The sequence below is a fragment of the Ranitomeya imitator genome, chromosome 2 (assembly GCF_032444005.1).
Source record: "Ranitomeya imitator isolate aRanImi1 chromosome 2, aRanImi1.pri, whole genome shotgun sequence".
In the NCBI taxonomy this organism is placed as follows: domain Eukaryota; kingdom Metazoa; phylum Chordata; class Amphibia; order Anura; family Dendrobatidae; genus Ranitomeya; species Ranitomeya imitator.
Window position 1 is genome coordinate 274,718,158 of NC_091283.1, and position 12,308 is coordinate 274,730,465.

Sequence of the window (12,308 nt, forward strand, 5' to 3'; positions counted from 1 at the left end):
TTTGCGCTGCGTATATTTCAGCCGGTGAATCTCCTCCAGATCACCTAAAAGCCCACTCACTGAGAGCAGTATCTGCTTCATGGGCAGAGAGTGCGGGTGCATCCATGGACCAAATTTGCCGGGCGGCAACTTGGTCTAGCTCAAATACCTTTTGCAAGCACTACAAGCTGGACGTTCTCTCAAAGCAGCAGACTAGCTTTGGGAGAAGAGTCCTCCAAGCTGTAATCCCGCCCTAAAAGGAGTTATTTGGTATTTCTCCTGTGGTGCTGTCATGTGGACGACCTGGAAACTAGGAGTTAGTCATACCGGTAACGGTATTTCCAGGAGTCCATCATGACAGCACCCATTATTTGCCCCCCCTTGAACTCTTGTCTGATATGTGATATGAACATGTAGAGAGGAAGTTCAATAAAATTGTGTTGTATCCATCCTAATGTGGTACTTTGTAAAATCACTGAGGGGTGGAGGTTGGGAGGGGCTATTTAACCTCTTCTGTGTTCCTGTCCCTATCAAGGATATGAAGAGCAACCTCCTGTGGTGCTGTCATGATGGACTCCTGGAAATACCGTTACCGGTATGACTAACTCCTAGTTTCGCTGACCGCGCAGTTCACTTTTGTATCCTCTGCTATCTAGCTTTAGCGGGCCTCATTTTGCTGAAACTGTTTTCATACTACGTATGTGCTTTCCTCTCATTTCACCGTCATTATATGTGGGGGGCTGCTATTTGCTGTGGGGTATTTCTCTGGAGGCAAGAGAGGTCTGTGTTTCTTCTGATAGGGGAAGTTAGATCTTCGGCTGGAGCGAGACGTCTAGGATCATCGTAGGCACGTTCCCCGGCTACTTTTATTTGTGTGTTAGGTTCAGGGTCGCGGTCAGCTCAGGTTCCATCGCCCTAGAGCTTGTTTGTATCTGTGCTTGTCCTTTTTGTGATCCCCTGCCATTGGGATCATGACAGTATAACCGGCCCACAAAGTGTTAATTGTATTGGCTGAAGTAGGAGGATAAGTAGTCTGAGGAAGTTTTTTTTTTTTTTTTTCCCCTCAGAGTTTGCTGCCTAGCCTTATTGCAGCCTGGCTACTTCCTCCTCCTCTTAATCTTTGAATGGCTCTGATCTCAGCTGTTTATCATGGACGTCCAGAGTTTGGCTTCCAGCCTGAATAATCTTGCCACTAAGGTTCAAAATATACAGGATTTTGTTGTACATGCTCCTATGTCTGAACCTAGAATTCCTGTCCCAGAGTTTTTTTCTGGAGATAGATCTCGTTTTCTGAATTTTAGGAACAATTGCAAGTTGTTTCTTTCTTTGAAATCTCGCTCCTCTGGAGACCCTGCTCAGCAAGTCAAGATAATTATATCTTTCCTGCGGGGTGACCCTCAGGATTGGGCATTTGCGTTGGCACCAGGGGACCCTGCGTTGCTTAATGCAGATGCGTTTTTTCTGGCATTGGGTTTGCTCTATGAGGAACCTAACCAAGAGATTCAGGCTGAAAAAGCTTTGTTGGCCCTCTTTCAGGGGCAAGATGAAGCAGAAATTTATTGTCAAAAATTTCGGAAGTGGTCGGTACTTACTCAGTGGAATGAGTGCGCTCTGGCTGCAAAGTTTAGAGATGGCCTTTCTGAGGCCATTAAAGATGTTATGGTGGGGTTCCCTGCGCCTGCTGGTCTGAATGAGTCTATGACTATGGCTGTTCAGATTGATCGGCGTTTACGGGAGCGCAAACCTGTGCATCATTTGGCGGTGTCGTCTGAACCGTCACCTGAGATAATGCAATGTGATAGAATTCAGTCCAGAAGTGAACGGCAAAAGTATAGGCGGAAAAAAGGGTTGTGCTTTTATTGTGGTGATTCAGCTCATGTTATATCCGCATGCTCTAAACGCACAAAAAAGGTTGATAAGTCTGTTGCCATTAGTACTTTACAGTCTAAGTTCATTCTGTCTGTGACTCTGATTTGTTCATTATCATCCATTTCCGTCGATGCCTATGTGGATTCAGGCGCTGCCCTGAGTCTTATGGATTGGTCATTTGCCAATCGCTGTGGGTTTAGTCTGGAGCCTCTGGAAGTCCCTATTCCTTTGAAGGGAATTGACTCTACACCTTTGGCTATGAATAAACCTCAGTACTGGACACAAGTGACCATGCGTATGACTCCCGTTCATCAGGAGGTGATTCGCTTCCTGGTACTGTATAATTTGCATGATGTTCTAGTACTTGGTCTGCCATGGTTACAAACTCATAATCCAGTCCTTGACTGGAAATCAGTGTCTGTGTTAAGCTGGGGTTGTCAGGGGGTTCATGATGATGCACCTCCGATTTCTATCGCTTCATCTACTCCTTCTGAGATTCCTGTGTTTTTGTCTGACTATCGGGATGTTTTTGAGGAGCCTAAGCTCAGTTCGCTTCCTCCTCACAGGGATTGCGATTGTGCTATAAATTTAATTCCGGGCAGTAAATTTCCTAAAGGTCGTTTGTTCAATCTGTCAGTACCAGAGCATACTGCTATGCGGGATTATGTTAAGGAGTCCTTGGAAAAGGGACATATCCGTCCATCTTTGTCCCCTATGGGAGCAGGTTTTTTTTTCGTGGCCAAGAAAGATGGTTCCTTGAGGCCTTGTATAGATTATCGTCTTTTGAATAAGATTACCGTAAAATATCAGTATCCTTTGCCATTGTTGACTGATTTGTTTGCTCGCATTAAGGGGGCTAAATGGTTCACTAAGATTGATCTTCGGGGTGCGTATAATCTTATACGAATAAAGCAAGGTGATGAGTGGAAAACCGCATTTAATACGCCTGAGGGCCATTTTGAGTATTTGGTAATGCCTTTTGGACTTTCTAATGCTCCTTCAGTCTTCCAGTCCTTTATGCACGATATTTTCCGTGAATATCTGGATAAATTTATGATTGTGTATTTGGATGATATTTTGTTTTTTTCTGATGACTGGGAGTCTCATGTTCAGCAGGTCAGGAAGGTGTTTCAGGTCCTGCGGGCCAATTCCTTGTTTGTAAAAGGCTCAAAGTGTCTCTTTGGAGTCCAGAAGATTTCTTTCTTGGGGTATATTTTTTCCCCTTCTACTATTGAGATGGATCCCGTCAAGGTTCAGGCTATTTGTGACTGGACGCAGCCTACATCTCTTAAGAGTCTACAGAAGTTCTTGGGCTTTGCTAATTTCTATCGTCGTTTTATAACTAATTTTTCTAGTGTTGTTAAGCCTTTGACGGATTTGACTAAGAAGGGTGCTGATGTTGCTAATTGGTCTCCTGCGGCTGTGGAGGCCTTTCAGGAACTTAAGCGCCGGTTTTCTTCTGCTCCTGTGTTGCGTCAGCCAGATGTTTCGCTCCCTTTTCAGGTTGAGGTTGATGCTTCCGAGATTGGAGCGGGGGCGGTTTTGTCACAGAGAAGCTCCGATGGCTCAGTGATGAAGCCATGCGCGTTTTTTTCTAGAAAGTTTTCGCCGGCTGAGCGGAATTATGATGTTGGTAATCGGGAACTTTTGGCCATGAAGTGGGCATTTGAGGAGTGGCGTCATTGGCTAGAGGGTGCTAGACATCGTGTGGTGGTCTTGACTGATCACAAAAATTTGATTTACCTTGAGTCTGCCAGGCGTCTGAATCCTAGACAGGCTCGTTGGTCACTGTTTTTCTCTCGTTTCAATTTTGTGGTTTCATACCTGCCAGGTTCAAAGAATGTGAAGGCGGATGCTCTTTCTAGGAGTTTTGTGCCTGACTCCCTTGGAAATTCTGAGCCCTCTGGTATCCTTAGGGATGGGGTGATTTTGTCTGCTGTCTCCCCAGACTTGCGACGTGCTTTGCAGGAGTTTCAGGTGGCTAAACCTGATCGTTGTCCGCCTGAGAGACTGTTTGTTCCGGATAATTGGACCAGTAGAGTCATCTCCGAGGTCCATTCTTCTGCGTTGGCAGGTCATCCTGGAATATTTGGTACTAGAGACTTGGTGGCCAGGTCTTTTTGGTGGCCTTCCTTGTCGAGGGATGTGCGTTCTTTTGTGCAGTCTTGTGAGGTTTGTGCTCGGGCTAAGCCTTGCTGTTCTCAGGCCAGTGGATTGTTGTCACCTTTGCCTATCCCGAAGAGGCCTTGGACGCACATTTCCATGGACTTTATTTCGGATCTCCCTGTCTCTCAAAAAATGTCCGTCATCTGGGTTGTGTGTGATCGCTTTTCTAAAATGGTTCATCTGGTACCCTTGCCTAAGTTGCCTTCCTCCTCTGAGTTGGTCCCTCTGTTTTTTCAGAATGTGGTTCGTTTGCATGGGATTCCTGAGAACATCGTTTCTGACAGGGGATCCCAGTTTGTGTCTAGATTTTGGCGGACTTTCTGTGCTAAGATGGGCATTGATTTGTCCTTTTCGTCTGCATTCCATCCTCAGACGAATGGCCAGACTGAACGAACTAATCAGACCTTGGAAACTTATTTAAGGTGTTTTGTTTCTGCTGATCAGGATGACTGGGTTACCTTTTTGCCGCTGGCCGAGTTTGCGCTTAATAATCGGGCTAGTTCTGCTACCTTGGTTTCTCCTTTCTTTTGTAATTCGGGGTTTCATCCTCGTTTTTCCTCTGGTCAGGTGGAACCTTCTGATTGTCCTGGAGTGGACATGGTGGTGGATAGGTTGCATCGGATTTGGAGTCATGTGGTGGACAATTTGAGGTTGTCCCAGGAGAAGGCTCAGCAGTTTGCTAATCGCCGTCGCCGCGTGGGTCCTCGACTTCTTGTTGGTGACTTGGTGTGGTTGTCTTCTCGTTTTGTTCCTATGAAGGTCTCTTCTCCTAAGTTCAAGCCTCAGTTCATCGGTCCCTATAGGATCTTGGAAATTCTTAACCCTGTGTCGTTTCGTTTGGATCTCCCGGCATCGTTTGCTATTCATAATGTGTTTCATCGGTCGTTGTTGCGGAAGTATGAGGTACCTGTTGTTCCTTCTCTTGAGCCTCCTGCTCCAGTGCTGGTGGAGGGAGAATTGGAGTATGTTGTGGAGAAGATCTTGGATTCTCGTGTTTCCAGACGGAAACTCCAGTATTTGGTCAAGTGGAAGGGTTATGGTCAGGAGGATAATTCTTGGGTGGTTGCCTCGGATGTTCATGCTGATGATTTGGTTCGCGCTTTTCATAGGGCTCATCCTGGTCGCCCTGGTGGTTCTCGTGAGGGTTCGGTGACCCCTCCTCAAGGGGGGGGTACTGTTGTGAGTTCTGTTTTTGGGCTCCCTCTGGTGGTTACTGATGGTACTGGGTGACTTGTCTTTCCTGGGTTTCTGGGTTCCACCTGTTCCATCAGCATATGGGAGTTTCCTATTTAACCTGGCTTTGCTGGCATTTCCTCGCCGGTTATCAATGTATCCAGTGCGTCTTGTTACCTCTGCTCCCTGCTCCTAGAACCTTCTGGACAAGCTAAGTTTGGATTTTCCTGTTTTGTGTTTTGCTTAATTTGGTTTTTAGTCCAGCCTGCAGATATGTGATTCTCTGCTGCTGGTTGCTCTAGTGGGCTGAAATTGCTTTTCATGTACCATGAGTTGGCACATGAGTTCTAGTAATTTCAGGATGGTTTTTTGAAGGGTTTTTCGCTTTTGTATCCTCTGCTATCTAGCTTTAGCGGGCCTCATTTTGCTGAAACTGTTTTCATACTACGTATGTGCTTTCCTCTCATTTCACCGTCATTATATGTGGGGGGCTGCTATTTGCTGTGGGGTATTTCTCTGGAGGCAAGAGAGGTCTGTGTTTCTTCTGATAGGGGAAGTTAGATCTTCGGCTGGAGCGAGACGTCTAGGATCATCGTAGGCACGTTCCCCGGCTACTTTTATTTGTGTGTTAGGTTCAGGGTCGCGGTCAGCTCAGGTTCCATCGCCCTAGAGCTTGTTTGTATCTGTGCTTGTCCTTTTTGTGATCCCCTGCCATTGGGATCATGACAGGGCTGGTCTAGAAACCTGACCTCCAGACCAAAGATATAAATTAGTCCTGTATACAGAGAAACATGTTCACATAATGGGGCGGCTGAGCTGGTGTCATCCAATCTACATTCATCCTACCCTCAGGGAGCAGAAAGCAGACTACCAAGTTAGGATTTCTGTAAGTTTTCTCCTGTTATTTTATGCTGTTTTGCATAAGTTGTATGTCTTTTTATTATCATATTTTTAGAACGTTTTCTTACTGTTTGCACTGAAGCTTTTTTTGTATTAAAGTATAAAACTTTGACAAGTTGAACCTTGAATGTTCTAAAATAATCCATAGCCTAAGGTGTTTGAGCTTTATGAGTGGTAGACATTATTATTAATATTTCCGGGACTCATCGCCCGTGTATTCGGTGAGTGGTGGCAGTGTGTATGAGCGGGTGTGTGGCTTGGGTCAGTGTGTGATTTATGCTCCCATTACAGCATAGGACAGAGGTTGAATGCTGGACTAAGAGTGGGAGATAGATTAACTCTTGCAGGCACAACCCAAGTCACATGCTGAGAGTGTGCACGTGATGAATTAGTGACACCACGGAGTAAGGATCCGTGACAATTGGTGGCAGAGCGGTGGGATAGAATAATTTCTATTAGAGCATTAGTGCATGGTTTAAGCATTTATTCCCTGTACTAAACAATTGGTATCCTTGCGAGGAGTGCACCAGTTCTACAAGGTTCAACTCAGTGCTTACTTAGACATACTTGCAAACAGTTTCCCTTCCCCATTTTTCTTTTCTATCTTTTATTTGGCAAAGGCTGTTCATCAATATGACAGCCCAGTACAAGAAGCAGAGCAAAGAGGCTCTGACCAGCCTCTGTGAGCAGAGAGGAATAGAGACGGCCAACAGATCCATGGAGCTGCGGATACACGCCTTGGTCGAGCAGGACATAGAGGAAAGTGCTGGAACATCTGGGCAAGGAGAGAGTTCACCTCAGGGAGACCCAGCAATGCCAGCTCTTGCACCGGAGATACCTGATGGGATTGCCAGTGCTGAGGAGCATATAGACTGTACTTTATAAATGGACTTCCAATGGCTGGGAACAAGTGATCCCAATCTGCGCATGCAGCTTATTCTACAGTACCGACAGGCTGCAGAACGCCAGGCTGAAAGGCTGCAGAACGCCGGGAGGACACAGCTTTCCAGCTTCAGATGGCTCAAATAGAGAGGAGTATCAGTCCTCAGCTAACCCCCTTCCAGGACATAAATCCGAGGAGACCACGTCTGGAAAACTTCCCTGTGATGGAGAAGGATACGGACTTGGATACTTTCCTTCGGGGGTTTGAAAAAACCTGCAGGCAATGCCATCTACCCCGTGAGCAGTGGGCGCAGTATCTAAGCCCAGGGTTGAGAGGCAAAGCCCTGGAAGTTTTTGCTTGCCTCCCACCAGAGCTAGATGGGAACTATGGGGCCATAAAAGAGGCCCTGATCAGGAAATACAACCTAACACCAGAAGTGTATCGGAGGAAGTTCCGGAGCCTACAACGTGGATCAACTGACAGCTATGCAGATGTTGTGAGCACCTTGAGGACCATTTATCACCAATGGATCAGGGGGCTTTCTGTTAACAGTTTTGAGGACTTAACGGATCTTAAGGTCAAGGATCAGTTTCTTCACACGTGTCCCACGGATGTATGACAATTTGTGTGTGTGATCGGGAGCCACAAACTGCAGATCAGGCTGCAAAGTGTTATGGTCTGGTGATTAAGGAGCGACATGCGACTAGCTCTGAGCAGGTGGTAACTATACTGACCGCAGTCCCTAAGCTCAACGCAACACTAGAAGTAGCCGTGGGATGCTCCTAACTCTCCCTAGGCATCTCGTCACAGCCTAAGAGCTAACTACCCCTAAAGATAGAAGCAGGAAAACTATCTTGCCTCAGAGAAAATCCCCAAAGGATAGTTTAGCCCCCCACAAATAATGACTGTGAGAGGAGAAGGAAATGACATACGTAGTATGAAACAAGATTTAGCACAGGAGGCCACTTCTAGCTAGATAGAAACAGTACAGGACAGAACGCTGTGCGGTCAGTAAAAAACTAGAAAAAGTCCACCGCAGAAAAATGCAAAAATCTCCACACCTGACTAAAGGTGTGGAGGGCAAACTCTGCTGCCCAGAGCTTCCAGCTAGCTGAATAGATCCATACTGATAAGCTGGACAAAAGAGCAAAACAAAGAAAGTGCTGAACAACAAAGTCCACAACAAGTGAACTGCAAAAGGACAAGCAAGGACTTAGCTTTGCTGAACTGGTCAGAGTGTCAGGAAAATCCAAAGAGCAATGACTCCAGGCTGGAACAATTGACAACTGGCATTGAATGAGGGATAAGGCCAGACTAATATAGCCGAGCCAGAAAGACGATCAGTGAAAACAGCTGCAGAAACTAAATCCAAGAAGCAGCCATACCACTCAAAACCACAGGAGGGAGCCCAAGAGCAGAACTCACAAAAATGCTACTTACAACCACCGGAGGGAGCCCAAGAGCGGAATTCACAACAGCAAAGATTACGGACTGCTATGTGGCTAACAGGATGCCTGAGGTGCGGAAGCCATCAGGATTGAGCTGGAAGGGAGGTAAGCCAAATGGGGATGCTTATCCCTCTGCAAGCCGATCACCAGTGCTGTCCAAGCCCACCTTCTATGGGGTCCCGGGGAATAGACATTCTCTAGGCGATGCACGCCAGTGCTTCTCCTGCAACAAATTGGGACATGGTAGCGCTCTTTGCCCTAATAGGGAGAAACGCCCAACTACAACCACAAAGCCGTCTGTGTCCCCACCATCTGTCCTCTTTGTGGCCAGCTCTAATGTGAGGGTTAATGAGAACTGTCAATCTGTCACTGTTGGCAATAAAGTCACCATTGGTCTCAGGGACACTGGGGCAGAGGTGACCCTGGTGCGTCCAGCCATGATAACCCCTGCCGATATCGTACCAGGAAAGACTATGTCTATAACCAGGATTGGAGGGGTCAACCCTGCCATGCCCACGGCCCGTGTGTACCTGGATTGGGGAGCAGGGAAAGGATTGAGGGAAGTGGGAGTATCAGAGTCTATTCCCACCAATGTGTTGCTAGGCACAGACCTGGGAGGATGGAGTCCCACTATGTTTCTCCCTTGTAAGTAAGTGATACAAAGAAGGTGGAAGAAAGTGACCCACCTAAGATCCTGTGCGAGGAGGGAAAATGTCCCAATGCACAGGACTGTAAATATGTGGTAGCTGTGACCCGGAGTCAGGCTGCGGCTCAGACTCAGGCCCAGAGATTAGAGGATGAGTCTCAGACAGAACTGCCAGGACAGGAGGCCCATACTGTGGTCCCGGAGCCTCCATACATGGCAGACCCACCAAGGTCCCTTATAACAGACACTGAAGACTCAGTTTCAGACCAGGGCCTGGCATTCACACTAGGCCAGGGCTGTTATGGCTGGCAATCAGGCAACACAGCGTGCAGTAATCAGCGCACATACAGAGATCTAGCAATAACCAAAAAAAATAGGACGAGCTCTGAGACGTGGAATCTCTGTAGACTGCAGTACCTGATCTATCCTCACACAACTATAAGCAGCAGTGGATTGCGCCTATCACTACCTATGCAACTCGACACTGCCTGAGGAGCTGACTAGCCTGAAGATAGAAATACAAGCCTGACTTACCTCAGAGAAATCCCCCAAAGGAATAGGCAGCCCCCCACATATAATGACTGTTAGCAAGATGAAAAGACAAACGTAGGAATGAAATAGATTCAGCAAAGTGAGGCCCGATATTCTAGACAGAGCGAGGATAGCAAAGAGAACTATGCAGTCTACAAAAAACCCTAAAACGAAAACCACGCAAAGGGGCAAAAAGACCCACCGTGCCGAACTAACAGCACGGCGGTGCACTCCTTTGCTTTTCAGAGCTTCCAGCAAAAGTTAATAGCAAGCTGGACAGAAAAAACAGAAAACAAACTAGAAGCACTTATCTAGCAGAGCAGCAGGCCCAAGGAAAGATGCAGTAGCTCAGATCCAACACTGGAACATTGACAAGGAGCAAGGAAGACAGACTCAGGTGGAGCTAAATAGCAAGGCAGCCAACGAGCTCACCAAAACACCTGAGGGAGGAAGCCCAGAGACTGCAATACCACTTGTGACCACAGAAGTGAATTCAGCCACAGAATTCACAACAGTACCCCCCCCTTGAGGAGGGGTCACCGAACCCTCACCAGAACCCCCCAGGCCGACCAGAATGAGCCACATGAAAGGCACGAACAAGATCTGGGGCATGGACATCAGAGGCAAAAACCCAGGAATTATCTTCCTGAGCATAACCCTTCCATTTGACCAGATACTGGAGTTTCCGTCTAGAGACACGAGAATCCAAAATCTTCTCCACAATATACTCCAATTCCCCCTCCACCAAAACAGGGGCAGAAGGCTCCACAGATGGAACCATAGGTGCCACGTATCTCCTCAACAACGACCTATGGAATACATTATGTATGGAAAAGGAGTCTGGGAGGATCAGACGAAAAGACACCGGATTGAGAATCTCAGAAATCCTATACGGACCAATAAAACGAGGTTTAAATTTAGGAGAGGAAACCTTCATAGGAATATGACGAGAAGATAACCAAACCAGATCCCCAACACGAAGTCGGGGTCCCACACGGCGTCTGCGATTAGCGAAAAGCTGAGCCTTCTCCTGGGACAAGGTCAAATTGTCCACTACCTGAGTCCAGATCTGCTGCAACCTGTCCACCACAGAATCCACACCAGGACAGTCCGAAGACTCAACCTGTCCTGAAGAGAAACGAGGATGGAACCCAGAATTGCAGAAAAATGGAGAGACCAAGGTAGCCGAGCTGGCCCGATTATTAAGGGCGAACTCAGCCAACGGCAAAAATGACACCCAATCATCCTGGTCAGCGGAAACAAAACATCTCAGATATGTTTCCAAGGTCTGATTGGTTCGTTCGGTCTGGCCATTAGTCTGAGGATGGAAGGCCGAGGAGAAAGATAGGTCAATGCCCATCCTACCACAAAAGGCTCGCCAGAACCTCGAGACAAACTGGGAACCTCTGTCAGAAACAATATTCTCAGGAATGCCATGTAAACGAACCACATGCTGGAAGAACAAAGGCACCAAATCAGAGGAGGAAGGCAATTTAACCAAGGGCACCAGATGGACCATTTTAGAAAAGCGATCACAGACCACCCAAATGACCGACATTTTTTGAGAAACGGGAAGGTCAGAAATGAAATCCATCGAAATATGTGTCCAAGGCCTCTTCGGGACCGGCAAGGGCAAAAGCAACCCACTGGCACGTGAACAGCAGGGCTTAGCCCTAGCACAAATTCCACAGGACTGCACAAAAGCACGCACATCCCGCGACAGAGATGGCCACCAGAAGGATCTAGCAACCAACTCCCTGGTACCAAAGATTCCTGGATGACCGGCCAGCACCGAACAATGAAGTTCAGAGATAACTTTACTAGTCCACCTATCAGGGACGAACAGTTTCTCGGCCGGACAACGATCAGGTTTATTAGCCTGAAATTTCTGCAACACTCTCCGCAAATCAGGGGAGATGGCAGACACAATGACTCCTTCCTTGAGGATACTCGCCGGCTCAGATAACCCCGGAGAGTCGGGCACAAAACTCCTAGACAGAGCATCCGCCTTCACATTTTTAGAGCCCGGAAGGTATGAAATCACAAAATCAAAACGAGCAAAAAATAACGACCAACGGGCCTGTCTAGGATTCAAGCGCTTGGCAGACTCAAGATAAGTAAGGTTCTTATGATCAGTCAATACCACCACGCGATGCTTAGCACCCTCAAGCCAATGACGCCACTCCTCGAATGCCCACTTCATGGCCAGCAACTCTCGGTTGCCCACATCATAATTACGCTCAGCAGCAGAAAATTTCCTGGAAAAGAAAGCACATGGTTTCAACACTGAGCAACCAGAACCTCTCTGTGACAAAACCGCCCCTGCACCAATCTCAGAAGCATCAACCTCGACCTGGAACGGAAGAGAAACATCAGGTTGACACAACACAGGGGCACAGCAAAAACGACGCTTCAACTCCTGAAAAGCTTCCACGGCAGCAGAAGACCAATTAACCAAATCAGCACCCTTCTTGGTCAAATCGGTCAATGGTCTGGCAATGCTAGAAAAATTACAGATGAAGCGACGATAAAAATTAGCAAAGCCCAGGAATTTCTGCAGACTTTTTAGAGATGTCGGCTGAGTCCAATCCTGGATGGCCTGAACCTTAACCGGATCCATCTCGATAGTAGAAGGGGAAAAGATGAACCCCAAAAATGAAACTTTCTGCACACCAAAGAGACACTTTGATCCCTTCACGAACAAGGAATTAGC